The following is a 24,326-nucleotide window of genomic DNA, read 5'->3' as shown; positions in this document are numbered from 1 at the left end:
AGGACCTAATTCAGTGAAGGTTGCTGATTTAAGACTAGTGGTACCAGGATGGCATTTGGCCCCTCCTTAATTTGATTAAAGAGTAAATGGTTAATAAAACACCTCTGGTCCAAAGACAAAAAAAAAATCTCTTTATATTTAAAAGACTATGTATTTAAGGATTTAAATAGTTAAAGGGGCGCACAAAACCTCAAGGCACAACAAAGAAACCAAAATAGGTTTTGTCTAAAAAGGTAAAAGCTAAAGGCAAAAAATCAAAATTCAAATCACAGTACCTTAATACAAGAGCTAGGCATCAAATTTGGAAAATCCAAATATTGAAAAGAAGCACAAAATTAGAAGAGAGGAATCAAGATCTACATTGCAACACCAAAGTAGCCGTTACATCTGCAGCTTCGTCTTAATTACTGGTCCAATATTGGGAGATCCTGCTCCTTGAGGCTCTGCATAAATACCACATTAATAAAATAAAATGCAGACAGAATAAAGGCAAAAATAGAATTAATAAGATAATAAAGAAAATAACATTTGAAAAATAACAAAAAACATACTTGAGCCAGGGATGTAAACAGCTTTTTGATTTGAATGATGACTGGTCTCTTAGCTCAAATAGTGTCTAATATTTTAAGTATACATTAAGATTTTTTTTTCAGGCTGGGAATTAATAGCTACTTAACTCAATCCATGGAGGGCCACAGTGAGCACAGGTATTTGTATAATCCAATTGCTTGATGTTAACTGGACCCCTTACTTGTAATGCCTGATTGGAGTGAAGTAGAATAATATAGAGGGAATCTGTTGTTAAAATGGGCTGAAAGTCTAAACCAGTAAGCCAAAAACCCAAATCCAAAATCATACTCTAAACCAGTGTTTCCTAAACTCGGTCCTGGGGACCCCCTGTGGCTGCAGGTTTTTGTTCCAACCAGATTCCTAATCAGTGACAACACCTGATAACACTGATCTCATCTAATTAGCTGGTATTTTTTTTCTTTTATTCGACATTCAGAAAAGCACAGCTGCATGATTTTTACATTTATAAGACATTTATAAATATTTCTGCTTTTGCTATAGATTTAAATGCTTAACGCTCTTTTGTTGATTTCATTATATTTTGCCCTGTCTATGTGCAGTATTTCCCCCTTCGTTGTATCTTAATGACAATTAAAAATGAGCAGATCAGACACCCAGGCAAACAACACTGAAAAATCAAAGGCTGCAACTACATTAGCGTCTGACCCACTAATTAGTAAATAATTGATTAATTAAACAATTAGAACACCTAGAAAAGTAGAAAGAAAATCAAGATGAAAATAATTTTAAAAAGAAAAAAATACATTATTCCTATATAACTGCTTGGTAAATTTTAATATTTTTTTTCAGCAAACTTAGTTTTCTAATTTCTATATTGTTCCCTAAACACAGCAAGTAGTCGCAACCAAACACACACCTAGAATTACTTTATTACTTTATATTCACAATCACTGAGGCATAAGGCATTTGGCACTGGCTATTTAAAGTATTGCACTGATGACGTCACAATGCACAACTTCAGGAAACTTGCCCTCAACAACCACACAGCATTTCGGTTCCACAAAATAGTATTGCCCATGTTAAACAAAATTGCATCATGATAAAACGAAGATATATTAATAAAAATATTTACATCATTCCAGAAGCTTAATTGGAATATTAGAATCATGCACACATTTAGATTTTTTTTTTTAGACATGCTTTATTAATCCCCGAGGGGAAATTGTCTTTTGGCATGACCTCCAGAGGTTAGAGTGCAGGGTCAGCCATTGTACAGTGCCCCGGAGCAGTTTTCAGGTTAAGGGCCATGCTGAAGGGCCCAACAGAGTAGGATCCCTTCTGGTAGTAACGGGAGTTGAATCAGAAAAAAATTCCAGATAACAGCACAAATCCTTAGTTTTAGTGCCAACATTCCATGATGTCCGATGAAGAAAACCTTAAAAAAAATGTTAAGAACATATAAGAAAAAATGTATCCTATGCAGAGAAAATTTTACAAAGTATTACTAATCATTAATTTAATGAATTAATTTAAACTAATTTAGCGGGTGACATCATGCATTCCACTGTTCCTAAGTTACAAACACAGCACCCTGAGGCGCTTGTGCTAATCGCTGGAGATTTTAACCATGTGATGCTGGACAAAACATTACCTGCCTTCTCCCAGTATGTGGATTGTAACACCCGGGGAAATAAGACTATTGACTTACTGTATGCAAACGTTAAAGATGTATACAGCGCCACCCCGTTGCCTGCGCTTGGGAAAGCAGATCATAACCTGGTTCTGCTTCAGCCTCACTACAAACCAAGAGTGAGGGTCTTACCTACAACCACACGCTCATTCTGGAAGTGGTCCCCTGAGGCAGAGCAGGCTCTGAGAGACTGCTTTGGAACTACGGACTGGGATATCCTGCAGGGATCACATAGTGAGAACATTGAGGAGGTTGTTGACTTCACTACTGACTACATCAACTTCTGTATGGACATTGTAGTTCCAGTAAGAACAGTACGCTGCTATGCTAACAACAAGCCATGGATTACAAGTGACATCAAGGGCCTTTTGAACCAGAAGAAAAGGGTTTTTAAAGTCGGTGATCAGCATGAGCTCAAGCGCGTGCAGAAGGAAATCTGAGTCCTGCTCAGGGCGGCGAAGGAGTAGTACAGAAGAAAGCTGGAGCAGATGTTGCAGAACAACAGCATGAAGGAAGTGTGGGATGGGATGAAGATCATCACTGGCTGCAGCTCGAAGTGGGGTGCCACCATCAAGAGAGACGTGAAGGGAGCAAACCAAATGAACAACTTCTTTAACAGGTTTGACCACCCTAACCCACTCTCACTCTCACCTCAGAGTACTGCACCCTCCACCCATCCTTCTGCTGATACCAGCATAGGAGAGACATCCCTACCCACAATTACAGCAGACCAATGAGCAGAGAGCTGAGGAAACTTCGTGCCAGCAAAGCAGTGGGTCCAGATGGAGTATCGCCACGACTGCTGATGGTCTGTGCACTGGAGCTGGGGAGTCCTCAACAGCGCATCTTCAACCTGAGCCTGGAACAGGGGAGAGTCCCGAGGCTTTGGAAAACATCTTGTATCACCCCAGTCCCAAAGGTATCACGTCCTAGTGAGCTGAATGACTTTCGGCCTGTCGCTCTGATGTCACATGTGATGAAGACCATGGAGAGGCTGCTGCTTCACCACCTGAGGCCACAGGTCCAACACGCCCTCGACCCTCTGCAGTTCGCATACCAGGAGAAGGTGGGAGCGGAGGATGCCATCATCTACATGCTACACCGATCACTCTCCCACTTGGACAGAGGCAGTGGTGGTGTAAGAATTATGTTTCTGGACTTCTCTAGCGCCTTCAACACCATTCAACCTCTGCTCCTTAGGGACAAGCTGACAGAGATGGGAGTAGATTCATACCTAGTGGCATAGATCGTGGACTATCTTACAAACAGACCTCAGTATGTGCAACTCGGGAATTGGAGGTCTGACATTGTGGTCAGCAACACAGGAGCGCCGCAGGGGACTGTACTTTCTCCGGTCCTGTTCAGCCTATACACATCGGACTTCCAATACAACTCAGAGTCCTGCCAAGTGCAAAAGTTCGCTGACAACACTGCTATCGTGGGCTGCTTCAGGAGTGGGCAGGAGGAGGAGTATAGAAACCTCATCAAGGACTTTGTTAAATGGTGTGACTCAAACCACTTACACCTGAACACCAGCAAAACCAAGGAACTGGTGGTGGATTTTAGGAGATCCAGGCCCCTCATGGACCCCGTGATCATCAGAGGTGACTGTGTGCAGAGGGTACAGACCTATAAATACCTGGGAGTGCAGCTGGATGATGAATTGGACTGGACTGCCAATACTGATTCTCTGTGCAAGAGAGGACAGAGCCGGCTGTACTTCCTTAGAAGACTGGCGTCCTTCAACATCTGATGGTTGTGGCGAGTGCCCTCTTCTACGTGGTGGTGTGCTGGGGAGGCAGCATTAAGAAGAAGTACGCCTCACGCCTGGACAAACTGGTGAGGAAGGCAGGCTCTATTGTAGGCATGGAGCTAGACAGTTTGACACCTGTGGAACAGTGTCATCTCCAGACAAAGGAGCAGCTTCAGTGACAGACTGAGGAGATCGTTCCTCTCCCAAACTATGCGACTCTTCAATTCCACCCGGGGGGTAAACGTTAACATTATTCAAAGTTATTGTCTGTTTTTACCTGCATTTTTATTACTCTTTAATTTAATATTGTTTTTGTATCAGTATGCTGCTGCTGGAGTATGTGAATTTTCCCTTGGGATTAATAAAGTATCTATCTATCTATCTATCTATCTATCTATCTATCTATCTATCTATCTATCTATCTATCTATCTATCTATCTATCTATCTATCTATCTATCTATCTAATCACAACATTTATTAAATATGCTGTTATTTCTGTTTTTGTCTTCATTTTGCAGCCTTTATTTTATCAATCAGAAATGTACAACAGGGTTGATTTACTTTTTAAAGGTTCTCTCTTTTCTACGACTGGGGTATGTCATTTCTTTAAAAAAAAAGTCTTGTTTTTATCAATCAGTTGCTTGCTAATGATCACAGAAATGCAAATGGCAAAGAAGTAGCTGCTCCTGTCATTGGCACCTGTGCCTGCTATTTGTTATCTGATATTATCTGAAAAGAAATGAATATCACCTCTATGTAAACTCCTTTTTCTCCTCTCATTTTGCAGTCAGAAAGGCAATTCACTGTGAAATGTGTTTTTTATCAAAGATTTCATTTTTCATTTTCATTTTTTATTTCACTTCATATAAAAACTTGACTTCTAAATTGTAATCAAATAATGACAACTGAAAAAGAGAGGACACAGACAGGCATTGAATACTGAAGAGAAGCAACTATTTCAATTATATTTAACCAATGAAATCGATAACAGGTAACTGTTTAAATAACAATGGTATTTCAAAACAAATCAGAGCAAAATCTCAAGATCTGGAAGATTGAATGCTATTAATTTAATTCAAAGAAAACATTAACATTATTGTGTCATTCTGAATAATAGAGGGCTAATGTAGTAAATAAGTGTAGGGTTAATTAAGGTAGGAAGTCCAGTTAAAAGCAGGCCTTGGTTAGAACAAAAACCTGCACCCATTGTATGGACCTCCATGAGCTGAGCTGAATAGCTAGAGTATAAATACAAGGTAAATATACACTATATAATATGTACAAGCGGCAAAAATCACATAGATGCCTGAATAACCATTTAAACATTTATCACTGTGACATACTGGTAATTGCTCATGCTTGATGCACATCACATTAAACAAGAGGCATTACCAGTGACCATAGTTCCAAGATTCAGGGTCATGTGTAGAAGTGGCCACACTGAGTCCAAGGCTGCTAATCTTTGTAACACAAAGCATCAAGAATGTTGTAAGGCAAATGTAATACACTACTTTTCATTAACATTTTGTTAATACATTTTATGAAACTGCTTAGTCCAATATGTAGCTGTGATAGCAGCATTAGGTGCAAGGCAGGAAGCCTCGGCCAGGATAGTGCATCATCTCGGAGTGAACTCATTTACTCTCCCAGTGTCAAACCAGGGCCAATGTAACCGGATATGGACATTTTTGGTATTTGGGTGGAGACTATAATACCCAGGGAAACGAGAAGAACATGCAAACTCCACGCAGGGACCAGCCTGTGATTCACACCCTGGAGCAATAAGCTAACAATTCTAACTAGTCTGTCATTGCACTGCTCATGCCGTGTAATATTTTTTTTCAGTTATTGCATTTCCCTGTTAAATTTGTTTATATGAATTGCTTTCTGACATTTGCTCCTTCTTTTTTGTCTGTCTTCTTTCCCATTTTTGAAACATATATGCAATGTTCAATGTGTATTCTGTCAGGCAGTTGTTGTTTGCTCATTGATGCTTTCTTTCAATTGGTACTGAAAGATTGCCCCAAATACTTTTTCTTTTACTCATCTTTTTATTACTGCGAAAGTGAGGGACATTCTCCTCATTTCACAGCACTCTCACTCTAAATCTGTCTTCAATTACTGTTAGCTTCCTACAAAAGATCAGAAATTACAGTGCTCCCTGAAAATATTAAAGCCAGAGGATCCATTAACAACCAAACACATGATTATACTGTTGTGGGAGACGGCCGGCAGCTCAATCCGGCCTGGACATCCCAGGATGGGAAGAATGGAGAAGGGCAGCCTTTCCAGGACACTGCCTCCCCCAGGACGCTAGGTGGCAGCTCCCCTGAACGGTAAATGTACCCCAGATTCCTGCAGGGCATCATGGGACATGAAGTCCACTTTCTCAGCCCTGTTGGGTGCCGTGGGTGCCACCAGGGGGAGCTAATAAAGGACCTGGGGACTCCTACTTTTCTTACAACCCGGAAGTACTTCGGAGTCACGAGGACGGAAGCCCACAGTACTTCCGGGATGCTTGAGGAGGATGATGTGGCGTTTGACACAGAAGAAGAGGAGAAACACTTCCGGGTCAAGGACTATTTAAAGGACTGGTGCAGACCCAGCAAGCTGAGTCTGAGCTGGGTGGAAGTGTGACAGAGCTGCTGGGAGGAGAGGAGGATTTATTGTATTATTGATTTATTTGTTTATGGTGGTGTTAGTGGTGTCTACTGTGGCACAATATCAAAAAGAAGAAATTAAAATATTTCTAAGTGCTTTTACTTGGTGTCTTGGACATTTGTCTGTGGGGTTTGAGGAGCGACAGCGCCCCCTAGTGTCACACTGTATAAACATAACTCATTCAAGATTTGTCATTTGAGTATATTAAAACACTTTTAATTCTGACATATTTAAAAGTGAGTTAGCTACCTCACAGTGTTAAACCTTAAGTCTTATTTCTGGATAGGTTAGTGACAATGTAATTTGGATGTTAGTGATGGATTCCTCTGGGGTCTCATCCAGAAGACATAATGTCAGGTTGATTAGTGACCACACATTGGGTGATTGAGTGTGGGTGGGTGAATGCGTGGGTCCTATGACTAAGGGATGGCTTTTGTGTGACACCTAATGATGCCAATTGAGGTTTTGATGAGGTTTTGATTCTTCACAATCCTCTAGTGAAGTAGGTGAAGACGTAATGGATGTGGATCGATATTTTACAAGTCTGCGCTGCCATTTGTGCTTGCACCCATTCATTTAATGACTGATGTTTTGCACAATTGCATTTGAAATCACATAAAGCTTTGTTAAACAAATATTGTTGTTATCAAATTCATTCATGCAGGCAGTTTCTTTTTTTACATATAATCTTTTGTTGCTTATATAATTAAAATTCCAACATTGAACACTAATAATTATTGTACACTTTAAACCTTAACTGAATGTACTATTGAAATATGTAGTAGGCGAAGAATACTATAGTTTCAATAACAGCCAGAGGTTTTAAAATATCAACCTCACATTGCCCTCTTGTGGTATAACCTGAAAATGAGTCAAGTTAAATCTGTGTAGGTGTATGTGGTAAAGGCTCAAGAATAAATGATTAAGATGTCATGGTTCCTAGTACTGGGATAAATTATACTTTTGTTTTAGCTTCTAAAATTTCATATTGCATTTCTGCTGTTACTTTAAGCTGTTAAAATACCATACTATACAAGTCAAATATCTTATAGTACTAATATTATGAAGTGCTGCGGTGGGCTGGCACCCTGCCCGGGGTTAGTTTCCTGCCTTGTGCCTTGTGTTGCCTGGGATTGGCTCCAACAGACCCCTGTGACCCTGTAGTTAAGATATAGCGGGTTGGATAATGGATGGATGGATGGATTATGAAGTGATACCATCCTAGTTTTATTCAATAGAAAATCTTGTTACTGCTTCAAACCACTTCAAAAATTAAATAAAAATAAAAAAGTTCATGATCTACTTTTTACCACTACACTGATATGTTTGAACTTCAAGCACATCACAGGTAACAAACTAGTGAGGGATGTCTTGGTGAGGAACAGGTCCTGAACGGCTGCAATGGCTGCATGTTTTCACTCCAATCAATTTTTACATTTGACATTACTATTTGTTATTAATTTAACCTCTTACTTAATCAGATGGATCCCCCAAATCTTCAAGTACAATTTAAAATATTATGAAGAGTAAGACTTTTAATTCTCTTTGAAATTGAGTAAACTACATATTAATGTCATGGCTTCTACTACCTAGGTTTTCTGCTTTTTTGAAATTACTATTTAGTTAAGAATTCCAGAAACTTTATTGTTTCTTAGTTTCTTAACCAGCAGGCAATACACATGTAAACAGCAGATAACAAAGTAGTCAATAGATAAACAATTAAAATTGGATTATGAGGAAGCCAATGTTAACATACTGTGCTCTATATAAAAACTAAATGCATGCTTTTCAGAAATCACTACATAATGGGTAAATTTGTAAATATTACAAGTTAGCAAATACCCTATTTTCTGAAAAGGGTGATTCTTCCCAACCTATTACCTGTTGCCAATCAACTTAATGAGTAAATTAACAGAAGCAATTATTAAACAAAGATTGAGTATCTTATTATGAAATATCGACTGTCATATGTGTGAGCTTATCGAAAACCTTGAGGGGTCCAGTTTACGTAAGACACACGGGAAAGATTTTGTGGTTACCTGTTTGCCACTCTCTCTCCTTGCACAATAATAACAAATCCAGGAGAGCAGTAGTTAGCCCATCTCCATCTGCACCTTTTCTTGTTTCCAAACTATTAAAACCCATAAAGATTCCAACATGGCATCAGTCTTGGCTAGAAAGTGTGAACAGGACACTGGTGTTCCCCAACATATTACCTTTTTCTTTTGATTTTTTTCCAACTTACATTACAGCAAAAAACAAGAAGTTCACATTGGATCCCTAACCCATTTTAATGTATCCACTTGCTCATTTTTACAGGCTGTATTTGTGAACAGTCAAAAGCTTTAGAGGATGGAGATCATGTGTCAGCAATACATTGTAATTGTGTGAGAAAATGACAAAAGCATTTCTAAAAGCTTTCTAAAAGGTACATCATGTGAGGCAAGTGATCAAGGTTTATATAGTTTGACACAGCATGGAATTTGGACCAAACAAAGAATGCACAATGTAATGCTGCAAGGAATTTGGCTGGAATTGGGTCGAATTAAAAGTAGCGTCCCTTAGGGATCATTGATGGGCCACTGCTCTTTTTAATTCACATTAATGATCTGGAAAAAAAGTAACCAAAAAAACTAAATAAATGCTATGATAACTCTAGGTTTTTGCAGAAACGTTATTGCCAGTAGAATCATTCCAGAAGGAGTTGTATAGTACTCAGATTTGGAGCAGATCTGTGGCAGATGAAATTTAATGTAAGTAAGTATAAAGGGTTAAACATAGCAAGCAAAACTGTCAGATTTAAAAGACAAGAACAATATCATAATAATGTTTAAATAATTATTATTAAAGTATTAAAGACATACTGTACATCACACCTCAGAAAAGTGTGGTAGAAATCAACTTAATTAAAGAAAGAAACTTATCCTCTAACAGGACAAGTCAGTAATCAGGCAGGAGAACAGCAATTCATTGCATCTTTTAATTACTCCTCAGCAAAATGCCTTAAACACTTCAAATCAGTTGTTATAGCCTGGTCAGAATGATCAGAAAAATAAAGAATAGAGGTTCATTTTATAAACTACTAGACATTAAGCCTGTTACAATAACGGGTGCAAGAACAGTAGTGCATAAACATGAGTAGGAACAGTCTATATTAAATGGTAAGGGACCTTGACCTCATTCTGTTTCTTGTCTTAATTTTTTTTTGTCAAAAATATTTTTGCAAGAAGCCTAAAGTAAAATAATAATAAAAATAAAATAGAAACGTATATGACAATACAGTAAGCATAATTAATATTACATTTATCCTCTCCTCTGTGGCTGTTGATTGATGTGTTTTGTCTGTTTGAAGATCTCCTATGCTGCCTCTCTTTATTTTAGCTTGCTGTGGCGTCTCTCCAGCAAGTACTGTGCAGTTCCCCAGCAAGTATTTTAATCTGTGCTGGCGTGCAGCTGATTATTGTATGTGTGGCGTCTCCCCAGCAACGGATTTTAAGTGCGCAAAAATAAATCTACTTTTAAAAGTCATCGTATTGTAATATCATGAAAATTCGTATATTTAGGAAAACCCCTTCAACGACTGACACTTTACACTTTACTGGGCCAAGCTTCTTAATCGCAAATCTGACATCCTCAGAGTGAACACTTGCACAACAACAAACACTAATCCCACCTCTTTGGGGAAGCTGGTCTCCGCGTCTCAGTACCCGATTGGATTTTGTGTGCCTTATGTTTTAGGTCTTACCTCATTTACCGAAATCCGATTGGATCGGCCGCGCGATATTTTATAGGTCCCGCCCTCTCTGTCTTGTGTGACGTGTCAGACGGCCTTTGAAGCATCTGCTAGAGGCCAGTGACTCTGCCACTCATTCCGCCCTTCCCTGTACTTCCCCCTTGTCCGTAATATGCATTTAATTTTCTGTCACAACATTGGGCAATCAGCAGAGTCTCCCCAGGAACTGATGTACTGTGTGGCGTGCAGCTGATAATCGTGGCTGTGGTATCTCTCCAGCAAGTACTGTGCAGTTCCCCAGCAAGTATTTTAATCTGTCCTGGCGTGCAGCTGATTATTGTATGTGTGGCATCTCCCCAGCAATGGATTTTATGCGCGCGGCCGCGAGTACCCAATCAGCACTCTCCCCAGCAATGATGTCTTTTATTAAAGAGTGCCCCGCGCATGTGCACTTCACCAGATGACACACACACACGGACACATGGACGCACACAGGGATTTTATTAAAGAGGATTGAATTTACATACAGTGTCAAACAATGCATACATTTTACTCTGGTTGGTTCATTGGTTTAAGCCCAAATGAATTATATAAAATAAAAGTCTTCATTTATTATTTTCTAGTTCTTATTCCACACTTTGAGTTCAGCCACCTCCCTTGAAATTTCTGCACATGTAACAACTGTCCATTCTGGTTGTTCACAGGACATCTGCTGACATCTTAGTCATCTAAGTCATTTTACTGTTCACTTGACCTTTATTTAGTTTCTTGATATGCCTGAACAGATTTCCAACATGGAAAGCTTATCAAAACACTTTATCCTAAATTACTATGTGACCCCTAAGTCTAATTGTTTTCCACAAAAGAAAAGGTGATCCCTGAACAAATTTAAAATAAATCCGTAAAGAAGCCATGATTTGCTCAAGGGCCCAATGGAAAATGGCTTAATGTTTAAGTAGCATTCTTTTTTTGTTTGCTACTTCTTATTGCTGTTGTTACTTTCGTGAATAATCCTGAAAGAAGTTGAATTAAACACATTCCTTGCCAAACATATACCACATAAAATATAAGCAGTAGTTTCTCCTCATAGCCCAAGACAAAGATCTTTCACTATCTGAGCCACTAGTTTCTGCCGTCATTCTCTCACTTACTGTTCCCTCTCCTTTGTTCAGACAAATGTTACACCACTATTAGCACATGGATCATTAGATTCATGTTAGTTTTAATTTACAAGTCAGTAATGTCTTAAACTTAAAAGGTTTTAGTAAAATAACATGGTCATGCAGTAAAAAGGACCAAAGTGACATTGGAGCAAGGATGGAGGTGGGCACAGAGATGTCATTGTTGTAAAAATGAAATGCAGTCATTCAAAAGTGCACTTTATTGTGAAAAATTAATAACAATAATTAAGTGCAGTAAAATCAGTGACAAAAGTCTCCCATGTTAAAAGCACTATAAATTCCAAAAGGTTAAAATTTCAAAGTCAAAACATTGCACACACCTTTGCAATTTACAGAATGTGCATCTAGAAAGAGCCCAATATTTTGACCATATTAGGACTCTTTAGAATCCTGAGCCCTAAAGCCCCTTTATTTATTTGTAATCATTCCCTTTTCCCACAATTTAATCAAAGAGAAAACAGGCTTTTCTTTGAAAAGGGTGTGATCAGCTTTTTCCTGGTCCTTCTGGATCTTCCTCATTCAATCCAGTCTTTTTAATGATCTTCCAAAAAAAGAAATAGAAATGATGCATGGAATCAGCTACTTGCCAAATTCCATGACAAAAGAAAGTTAGTACAAAGCATAACTGGCAAAATCCACACCTGCTCATCCAGTCTGTAGGCTTCCAGACTGAATGTTTACGCAGCCACCAATCTCTTCCTAAGAATATGAGACCTGCTTCACCACAGTCTCAGAAACTAAAGTAAGCTGCTTTAGCTGTAATCCCTCAGGCTGAATTTTTTATTAAAAACAGAACACCTAAAGTGCTCAAAGATCTGTCTCATGATGTATGCCGTCACAGGGTCATAAGACTTCTCAGTACCTGCTTTACCTGTTACCTGCATGAGCAAACCTGAACTGAATTCTTGTATGTGTTGTCCAGAGCTGTATTCCTTGTCTGTTGATGGTATTGTAATACTGTCACTCTTCTGGTGGAAACTTACTGTGTAAACATGATGATCAGCTGAAGATTGAGAAAACAAAGTTCTGTTTTGAAAACACAACTTACTCTTGTGCTCATCCTCCTTGTTGCATTATTTTCTACTATATTCCACAACATTGTGTCTAGCTATTGGAAACACATTTCTATTACAATAATTATTAATCCATCTGTCACTGTCAACTTCCCGACAGTGTTCAGAAACCATTAGGAAGGCTAACAGAATGTTAGGTTATATATCACAATGTGCAGAGTACAAGTCTAAGGAGGTTATGCTCAGCCTTTATAACACACTGGTGAGGCCTCATCTGGAGTAGTCTGTGCAGTTTTGGTCTCCAGGCTACAAAAAGGACATAGCCGCGCTAGAAAAAGTCCAGAAAAGAGCAACTAGGTTCATTCCAGGGCTACAGGAGTTGAATTATTAAGAAAAAAGAAAAGAGCTGAACCGTAACAGTTGAAGCAAAAGAAGATTAAGAGGTGACATGATTGAAGTGTTTAAAATTATGAAGGGAATTAGTGCAGTGGATTGACTGTTATTTTTGGACACAGTTGGGAACTTAAGGGTAAATTTCGCACAAACATTAGGAAGTTTTCTGGTATCATTACAGTGACAAATTAAGCAGATGTATAGCAAGATATCACTGCCATCTACTGAACTGACATTACACTGTGACGCGTGAGTCCCTGTCTTGCATCCCAAATCACGAGGCTGAGTCTCAGTACTTTAACAAAACCAGCTCTATTCAGCTTGAAACAGGAACAGCAAGGTTATTTATTGCAGCGGGAGCTACCACTCTCCTATACACAGACATAGCAAACAGGAATGTTGGAGCCAAGTTAGTGGCCAAGTTATACTGTTCCTTGCAGTTACAATGTTCCTTGCATCACCCATCAGCAACAGGTATGTACAGCACAATCTCGATTGGCTAGTAGTTGTTCCCACAGCTCTACACTGCTGCACTGCGATTCTGTGGTTGCCTCAGCAACGGACAAGCAGTCCTCCACATACGTGGCAGTCTTGCTTCTGTGTGTCTTCCTGTTGGTGGTGGTCCTAAAAGAGTTCAGAAACCTCGCCACACCTATACATTTAATTTTAATTAGGCTATTTAGTATTGATGTTTTAACATGGAGGGAAGCACAGTGGAACGGTGGTAGGTCTTCCCTGTGTAGACTTTGAATAATCTCCCTGTGTCTGCATGAAGATTAGTTGGATTGGCAATCCAAAATTGGCCCTAGTGGGCGTGTGTGTGTGAGTGTGTTCCCCGACTATGGATTGCTGCCCTGTCTAGGGAATTTTTCCTGCCTTGTGCCTGATGTTTGCTACAATAGGTTCAAGCCCTACGCAACCCTGCTCAGGATTAAGAGGCTTACAAAGTAGTATGATATAGTTTTAACCTGGGTAGTAAGAAGTGCAGAGCAAGTTTCCGTCACACAGTGCCATGAGCTCAGGTTTGATTGCCAGCCTGGTCTGAATGGAGTTTGCATGTTCTCTCCATTTGAATGTGGGCTGAGTGCATAGCTGCAGAAGATCGTTTTTTACAACTGTATATTAGAAATGTGCCATTAAGCACTGTCAATTTCCAAAATGTGTTTATTCCTACATGTGTTATTAAATTACATTTGCCCAGTTTAGGCTCAAAGGGCCTAGGTGGATGGGATGCTAATCTTTTTCTGGCTCAGATATAAACGTATACCATGGCAAAAAAGAAATTCAGTAAGAGAGCTAGGGGCAACCCAGTAACAAAAAACCTATAAGTAAAATATAATTTTAAGTCAGTTATGTACTGTAGACAATATCTTGAAACATGGTGTCCTAGCATTGTTGGCTCAGAACTTCAGGGCCCTAGGCCTACATGTACTGTAATCTTTGTTACAGTCACAGTATTTGTGTGGGTGTATTGTTCTGGGTGAATGTGTCCAATGAAATACAATAGTTCTTTCCAGGAGGGGCTCTAGCCCTGGGACCCATGGTTCAAGCATTGGAATTATATATTTTACTAAAAATGTTTGTGAGCAAATTTTCTTGCATTCATGTATCCAGTAGAAAGGAACACAGAAACATGCACATTAATACTTGCTACATGCATGTAGAAGTAATCCACTAGACAGAACACTGTTAAAATATTAATTTTATATTGGTTATGGAGTGAATTACTTGAGATATAGCTATAGCAGATGTACAGTGTAAGATGTGTCACAATTTAATGCTCCCATATTTATAATTATCCCGAATGTAACATTTTGTTGATGCTGTTGTTGAATATTAAAAAAGTTCTTGTCTGAATACGCTCGGGTCGTTTAGTACTACATTTACATTGCAGCTAAAAATTACTCTATTGTGCATTTTGTCTCATATATTTTTTGGATCATTTTGCTAGAGATATATGTGTATACAGATAGCTATCATGAATGTGCCTGTGTTTGCAAAATAAATTAAATCTACTTGTTCGGTGCAAGAGAAAATGTTCTTGAAACAACCTGTCTGTTTAACTATAACATCTTGACATTTGTACCAGTACATTTAAATTTGAAAATGAGTTAATATATATATAATTCAACTTTAAATTTTGTTCTCTAGTTACAGTTTACGTATAAACAACAACAACAACAACATTTATTTATATAGCACATTTTCATACAAAAAGTAGCTCAAAGTGCTTTACATAATGAAGAGAAGAAAAATAAAAGACAAAATAAGAAATTAAAATAAGACAACATTAATTAACATAGAAAGGAGTAAGGTCCGATGGCCAGGGTGGACAGAAAAAACAAAAAAAAACTCCAGAAGGCTGGAGAAAAAAATAAAATCTGTAGGGGTTCCAGGCCACGAGACCACCCAGTCCCCTTTGGGCATTCTACCTAACATAAATGAAATAGTCCTCTTTGTAGTTCGGGCTTTTCACGGAGTCACTTGATGCTGATGGTCATACAGACTTCTGGCTTTTAATCCATCCATCATTGTTGGAACATCATGGTGCTTTGGGTAGATGGTGGTGGCGCACGCCACCACCAACAGGACACCGGAAAAGGAAACAGAAGAGAGAGTAGGGGTTAGTACAGATTTTGAATGAATAGTTATTATAATGAATTAGATATACAGAGTATCAGGATTAAATTACAGTGAAGTTATGAGAAGGCCATGTTAAAATAATGTGTTTTCAGTAGTTTTTTAAAGTGCTCCACTGTATTAGCCTGGCGAATTCCTACTGGCAGGCTATTCCAGATTTTAGGTGCATAACAGCAGAAGGCCGCCTCACCACTTCTTTTAAGTTTTGCTTTTGGAATTCTAAGGAGACACTCAGTTGAGGATCTGAGGTTACGATTTGGAATATAAGGTGTCAGACATTCCGATATATAAGATGGGGTGAGATTATTTAAAGCTTTATAAACCATAAGCAGAATTTTAAAGTCAATTCTGAATGACACAGGTAACCAGTGTAGTGACATCAAAACTGGAGAAATGTGTTCGGATTTTCTTTTCCTGGTAAGGATTCTAGCAGCTGCATTCTGCACTAGTTGCAAACGATTAATGTCTTTTTTGGGTAGTCCTGAGAGGAGTGCGTTACAGTAATCTAGCCGACTGAAAACAAACGCATGAACTAATTTCTCTGCATCTTTCGATGATATAAGAGGTCTAACTTTTGCTATGTTTCTTAGGTGAAAAAATGCTGTCCTAGTGATCTGATTAATATGCGATTTAAAATTCAGATTACAATCAACGGTTACCCCTAAGCTTTTTACCTCCGATTTGACTTTTAATCCTAATGCATCCAGTTTATTTCTAATAGCCTCATTGTATCCATTATTGCCAATCACTAAGATTTCGGTTTTTTCTTTATTTAATTTGAGAAAGTTACTATTCATCCATTCTGAGATACAAGTTAGACATTGTGTTAGCGAATCAAAAGATTTGGGGTCATCAGGTGCTATTGATAAATACAGCTGTGTGTCATCAGCATAGCTGTGGTAGCTCACGTTGTGCCCTGAGATAATCTGACCTAATGGAAGCATGTAGATTGAGAAGAGCAGTGGACCCAGGATAGAGCCTTGTGGAACACCATATAGAATATCATGTGTCTTTGAGTTATAATTACCACAACTAACAAAGAATTTTCTCCCTGCCAGGTAGGATTCAAACCAATTTAAGACACTGCCAGAGAGGCCCACCCATTGACTAAGGCGATTCTTAAGAATATTATGATCAATGGTGTCAAATGCGGCACTCAGATCTAAGAGGATGAGAACAGATAAATGGCCTCTGTCTGCATTTACCCGCAAGTCATTTACTACTTTAACGAGTGCAGTTTCTGTGCTGTGATTTGTTCTAAAACCTGACCGAAATTTATCAAGAATAGTATGTTTATTGAGGTGCTCATTTAACTGTATAATGACTGCCTTCTCTAGAATTTTACTTAAGAAAGGCAGGTTAGAGATGGGTCTATAATTTTCAAGAGCAGAGTGATCGAGATTATTTTTCTTAAGTAGGGGTTTAACTACTGCAATCTTAAGACAGTCTGGGAAGACCCCCGTATCTAATGACGAATTTACTATGTCAAAAACATTATCACTAAGCACGCCCGATACTTCTTTGAAAAAATTTGTTGGTATTGGGTCAAGGGCACAGGTGGAGGGTTTCATTTGAGAAATTATTTTATGTAAATCAGGTAAATCTATCCTAGTGAATGACTTTAATTTGTTTATTATGGGGTACTGGGGTTTAGGAGGATCCTTAGTGTTGGGGAGATATACTATGTTATTTCTAATATCATTAATTTTTTGATTGAAAAATACAGCGATAGCCTCACAGGTTTTACTGGAAGTACTTAGGAGGCATTCCTTTGAGTTACCTGGGTTTAACAGACGATCAATTGTCGAAAATAAGACTCTGGGATTACTAGCATTGTTATTTATAAGCTTAGAGAAATAGCAGCACCTCTCAAGACGGACTGTGTTATTGTATTCTGTTATTTTAACTTTTAATATTTCATAGTCAATAGTTAGTTTAGTTTTCCTCCATTTACGCTCAGCTCTACGGCATGTTCTCTTTAAATCAGACACTCTTTGGGTCTTCCATGGTATAGCAATGCTAGAAGATTTTTTAACTGTCTTTTCAGGTGCAACTAAGTCAACAGCAGCCCTCACTTTAGTATTAAATCTTTCCACCTTACTATTTACATTCTCCTCGCTATTATAGTTGGCACTATAAACGGACTGATTGGTTAGAATGTTTGAAAGTTTTAAAGCTGCTGATGAGTCAAAGAACCGTTTTTTAACAATATGCTTCTCATGAGTGTTTTCTATCATTATTTCTATATTAAAGAGTAGAAGAACATGGTCTGATAGACCAATATCAATGACCTGCTTTATATCAACTTTTAGTCCTTTAGTAATTACTAAGTCTAACGTATGACCTGCTTTATGTGTAGGCTGATTAACGAGCTGTCTCAAATCAAAAGAGTCCAGGAGGTTCATAAATTCTTTAACTTTCTGGTCACATTGATTATCTATATGAAAATTAAAGTCGCCGACTATTAAGAGTGTGTCATAGTTCGTAATTAAGATTGACATCAAGTCAGAGAATTCCTCAAAGAAAGACGCGTTGAATTTTGGAGGTCTATACACGGATAATACTAGAACGTGAGAATCTCCCTGAATAATAATGGCGAGATACTCAAAAGACTTGAATTTACCAAAACTGATATTTTTACATTTTAACCTGCTCGAGTAAATGTTTGCTAGTCCTCCACCTCTCTTTCCTTGGCGATCAGCACGAGTAAAACTGTAATCCGGAGGCGCAGATTCGATTAAAACAGCTGCGCCATCTGAGCTAAGCCACGTTTCACTTAGTGCAATAAAATCTATTTTTTTATCACTAATAAGATCGTTGATAAAAAACGTCTTGTTAGTTAAAGCTCTAACATTTAATAGTGCCATATTCAATGTTTTGGAGGAGCAGAGATGAATACTATGTGCGTTATTGATAAATGGAACAGGAATTAAGTTATTTTTATTAGCGCCGCTCTGCGTGTATTTTTTGTTTAATCTATGATATGTTTTTATAGTTTTAATACATTGTTCATCTAAAGTAGTAACTTTAATTAAATTATTGGTGTTTATGCCGTATTGCCTAGATTTTCTATGTGCATTAAGATTGGTTATTACAGTATTTATGTTGTGCACTTTTATGGAAGATTTTATTAAACAATTATCATGACCAAGCACAGGAGTGGCATTTCGGAAGGGGTTAAAAGCAGAGATAGATAGTCAAGATAAACGAATTACCTTGGATATGTTTTCGGAGAGGACCCGGGCGCCGAAGCTATTCGGATGCAGGCCATCTCGCTTGAAAAAACGCGGTCTTTCCCAAAAGAGGTCCCAGTTGTTGATGAAACCGATGTCTTGATTCTTGCAGAAGCCCTGCAGCCAGTTGTTTAAACCAAGCAGACGACTGTAGTACTCGTTTGACCGTCTGACGAGAGGGAGTGGACCCGAGATGAAGATCTTTGCCGATGGGGTCCTCTCCTTTGTGTCTTTAATTAATGCAGTGAAGTCTGCCTTGAGGATCTCGGACTGTTGGTGCCTTATGTCGTTTACGCCAGCATGTAAAACAATTGCTCCAACTGCCCTGTTCTTGTAGATCGCCGGCGCATGTCTCGTCACATCTCGGACACGAGCACCGGGAAAACAAGAAACAAAAGATTTTCTATTAGGGCAAGTGATATTGAGGTTCCTAACAATAGAATCACCTACCACTATTACATCACTAGGAGCTGATGGCAAACTGGGGACACTTAGAGGGTCAAACCGGTTCTGCGTTACGATGCTTGCCTGTGCCGATGGAGGTGTTCTGGCCTTGAACCCCCGCCTGCATTGCTGAAATACACCGAGATCATCATCGGTGTTGCTCCTATGAGGCGCGGGGGTGAAGGTGACTTGAGCGGCACAACGCGGGGTTGATGTTACGCTGATAACAGATGGCGAGGACGGTTTATCCAACAGCCGAGCCTTCAGATCTCTGAGGTATCTTCGTCTGGACAGAAGTTTCTGAATCTGTTCATCGAGTGCCTGGAGTTCCTCGACTACAATTTCAATGCGATTCACCTCACTATCGGCCATTGTCCGCTTCTGTTTCTGCTTCCGCTTCCGCTTCGTGCCCTAGGAAGAATGAGAGAGAGATAGGTTAAAGAGTCTTATTTCGTTTTACAAAGGTATCAGCCATGACTATTAATGTTTAACAATTCTGTGACTGTACATAATACAGTGGAACCTCGGTTCACGAACGTCTCAGTACACATACAAATCAGTTTACGACCAAAAAGTTCGCCAAACTTTTGCCTCGGTTCACGACCACACACTCGGTATACAAACAAGCCAGTTTCCCTTTCAGTTTGTACATGTTCAGTCTCTCCCTGTGCATTTCCTGTGCAGGGAGCAAGAGAGAGAGAGCGAGAGAGCGCGACACACACAAGAGAGAGAAACACACACACACACACACACACAGGCAGCGTGAGAGAGAGAGACCCATACACACACACCAGGCAGCACGAGAGAGAGAGACTCACACACACAGGCAGCGCAAGAGAGAGAGACGCACACACACAGGCAGCGTGAGAGAGAGACACACACACACACAGGCAGCGCAAGAGAGAGAGAGACACACACACACACAGGCAGCATGAGAGAGAGAGACGCACACACACAGGCAGCGCGAGAGAGGGAGAGACGCACACACACACAGACAGCGCAAGAGAGAGACGCATACATACAGGCAGCTCAAGAGAGAGAGAGACGCACACACACAGGCAGCACGAGAGAGAGACGCACACACACAGGCAGCACGAGAGAGAGAGCTGGACATATAAGGTAGGAAGGCAGTTAAAGAATGCACTGGGCTTGATTTTGTTTTCACTTCTGTTTACAGCGATCGGTTCGTAGCATGCATTGTTGCAATGTTACTTTTCTTGGTGGTTTATTAAATTACAGATTTTTTCAAATGTTCATTTTTTTCCCTGTGCTTAAAACTCATTTAAAAAGTGTTTTTAGCCAGCAGTTGGTAGCGCTATAGCGCAAACTATTGCAGTGTTAGTTTTCTCTGTTGTTCAAGGTTTTCTCAGTGTTATTCAATGTTTTTACATTTAGTTTACTATTACACTAATATATATTTACATACAGTTCGTATGGTCTGGAACGGATTAATTGTATTTACATACAATCCTATGGGGGAAATTGCTTCGGTTCACGACCAAATCGGTTTACGACCAGAGTTTCGGAACGAATTATGGTCATGAACTGAGGTTCCACTGTACTTTATAGCAGAGGTGGGTTTCTGAACCATACTGTTTATCTGTAGGCTGTGTAACAAGACAAGACTTCAGAAATGGGAAAGATTTGGGGCAGCCACCCATATAATATGTTCCTGGCTGTAAAAGTAAATAATTGTAAGACCAGAGTAGTTTACAAGACTGAGTCCAAAACAGAACTGAAATCCAGAGGGAGGAACCGGAAGTGATGTGTCTCAAGTTGAGGCAGTGCTTCCTGGTGGGATTTCCCAGGAGAGGTCTGCAGGGGACTTAGAAAGAGAGTTAGTGTACCCCGCCGCCACCTGGGCAGATGTGTTACCCTTATTCTTTAAGCCCTTCAGCTGCCTCCTATTCGCACGTGTGTGACAGCTGATTGGTTTGTTTGAAATGCTTCAAAGTCATTATATGTAAATGAACCTAGCTGATTAGAGTGCTTTGTTAGATTTCTCCAGTCTGCCATTCTGCATTATAAGGGAGCACGTGGGACTCCACCTGTTGGTGTAAGTAAAGGACTTCCACGTTTGGAGTTTAAACATAATAATGGCTCAAAAGTCTATTTTATTTACTAAGCATTTTCCACAAAAATCAGACAGATAAGACTAAATAGAGAGATGCTAATTGTAGCACTGCTTCACATCGTTTCAGTGCAGAATGTCTGCAAATTCATTAGATCTCAATGGCAAGGGAGAAAAACAAAAATAAAAAATCATAATTGTTGCTTTAAATACAGTTTTCACTGCTATATTGAATCCTAGAAACCCAAGGAAACAAGGAAAGAGCCAGGACCAGCCAACTACTAAACCTTCTGACTGCAAGTAAAATTAGAATAGAGACAGGAAGACCTTTGAATTTCCTCCAGGGATGTGTTTCTGAGAGAGCCTAGCTACCACTTTTTGGTGAGGAAAGAACTACTGGGGTCATTCCATCACAGCTTTCCCAGTGGCCTCAAATATCCCTGAAATCTTGGCTACTAGCCTTTTGTTAAAGGGCCAGAAAATCCCCTGGGCACTTGACCATCATAATGGGGAGCACAAAGACATGTATTAGACAATACATCTGCTGACACCTAACAGTATGTGGACTTCAGGCATGCTACCCATCACCTACTAGTGCCCCAGTATTACACTAGCATTTCAGGAGTGTCTATTTCCTGGGCTTCAAACCAGACTCTGACACAGATTTCCTTATAGATGATGGCATTTTATTATTACCAGTGTGTTTGTAACCCACAGAATTCTTGTTCTGCATGCTGGCTTTGTCATTACAGTTACAATCCCTGCCAGCTCTTTCTTACTATACTATACTATACTATACTATACTATACTATACTATACTATACTATACTATATACCGTATTATTTTTTGTATAGTGCTCTTCAATTAGTACAGATGCAGAGTGCTGTGAACAATTCTCAGTTAAAATACTAGTATAGATTGTACTAATTACTAAATGAAGAATTAGTAGACATGTAAATGCAGATTTGTTAAAACACACAAAGAACAATTTAGAAACTGATTAAACATAAATGAAAACCAACAATATCTGTCCATTAATTAACTGGTGAACTAAATTATGGCCAATTAAGCAGAGAAGATTTAAATTGTAAACGAGAAAGTCAAAAACAAAGTCACTGTCCTGGATATGTTGGCCAGTTGTCCGCCTAATTCCACCTAGTAGTATTTTCAGCAATGCACAGCAGAAAAAAAAATTAAGAGAGGCCTATTGCACATGAGTGACATGTGAGATTGAGTAATAACAGGTCTATGATGCCGTTAGATGTCCAAGGCTGCAAGCGTACTACACAAAATAGATCAACATGTATCTACATGACAACAAAAGGCATGGGTAAGCCATTGAACTCCTTTTGTGATGGGGACCAGGGCTTACAATTGTTCCTCATGAACAAGGAACTCCCAGTAAGTGTGGGTCATATGCTTGCACTGATTAAGTTCTTGTCTTGTCACTACGACCAATTGGATGGTTTAGTGAAGTCCTTGATTCAGCCCTGCTGTGGTCGCTCACAGCCTCTGGTGGTAGTTAAACGCCTGCAAGACGATCAAACTTGACTATGGAGGAAATAAAAGTCATAAGAGGTTTCCGTAGGTTAACCTGTGTAAGGATCAATAATGAGCACTGAGAGGAGGAAGTGGAGGACCAACCTCATCTTAACCCTGCCAACCCCATGAAGCAGCACCCCAATGAAACCTAACCCCATTTTTCCATGGGATCAATAATTCAGTGTTTGCATTTTCCATATCAATATCCACAGAGTTTTTTAGGAATGTAACACCCACGGATAACAAGAATTGACTATGTTCTTTTGTTGAGCTTCCACAAAATTAGTCCCCTGGTTGGCCACCAGTACCTGGAGGGTCTGAAATTGCTTGGTCAGAGTTGTTATGACAGCAGTGAGGCCCACTGGTTTTATCATCTCCCCAGTATATTTTGCTGACTTCGGCACTGTACGAATGAAACGGAAACACAGGTAAAAGTGGGGCACCAGATGGTGAACCATGTATAATTAGCAGTTGGAGGAGTTTGAAAGCATGCGCTCATTACAGCGCATTGCCGCACCCACCATACGACGAACCACAGGGATTGGTTGGGTGCCCAAAAAATGAACAGATTGACAAAAAGCCAGTGATGTAGAGATGAGTCAAACGCATGTTAAAGAGTGACTGACTCCTTCAGGTGGTAGTGTTCTTATATTTGGTCACAGGAGGAAGAGGTGGGATTGTTGGTGGACGTAAAAATAACACCATAGGTCCTCGTGCCTTTATCTTCCATTCTGAGGGCAAAAGGGAGGAAGATGTAAATGAAAACTACAACCCCTGACTTACAGTGATATTGCAAGTAGCAAACAAGCTCCCATTCATGCATGAATGACAATATATACTGTATATATATATATATATATATATATATATATATATATATATATATATATATATATATATATATATATTTACATATATATCTTTTAATGGTTGTTCGTTCCCTGTTCTTCTTCACACACTTCAATTCTTTGCCTTTAATTTAATTTTACAGTTTCTTCCCATCTGTTAATTTTTTCATCTCTATTGTTTCCAGAAAATTAACCACCCCTTGTTGTTCTAGAAATAGTTATTCCTGCTTCTCATTTTCAGCTTTTTTCACTACTGTTTTATTTTCCTCTCTTGTGAAACATTTTCAAGCTGTCTTTTATTTTGAAATGTACAGTTACAGTTGAAGTAGTTAACCTGCTTCAATTTTTCTGCTCTCTTGCATGCCCTTCCAACATACTTACCTATTATAAGGCAGAGTCTTTAAACCTTCCAGAGGTATCATCAATCTTCTCTTTGACATCATATTGTGCTACTGTCCCACTAAGTGGTTAATTGCATGTCATTCTCATCTTCCACTTCACTTTCAACTTGCCCTTTTTCTTTTGTACATTTTATTGCTCTAAAGCAAAGGCTCACATTCTTTCTAATACATTATTTAGCAGGAGAGAGCT

The sequence above is a fragment of the Erpetoichthys calabaricus genome, chromosome 1 (genome assembly GCF_900747795.2).
Source record: "Erpetoichthys calabaricus chromosome 1, fErpCal1.3, whole genome shotgun sequence".
Taxonomy (NCBI): Eukaryota; Metazoa; Chordata; class Cladistia; order Polypteriformes; family Polypteridae; genus Erpetoichthys; species Erpetoichthys calabaricus.
Note: the sequence above shows the minus strand (reverse complement) of the source record.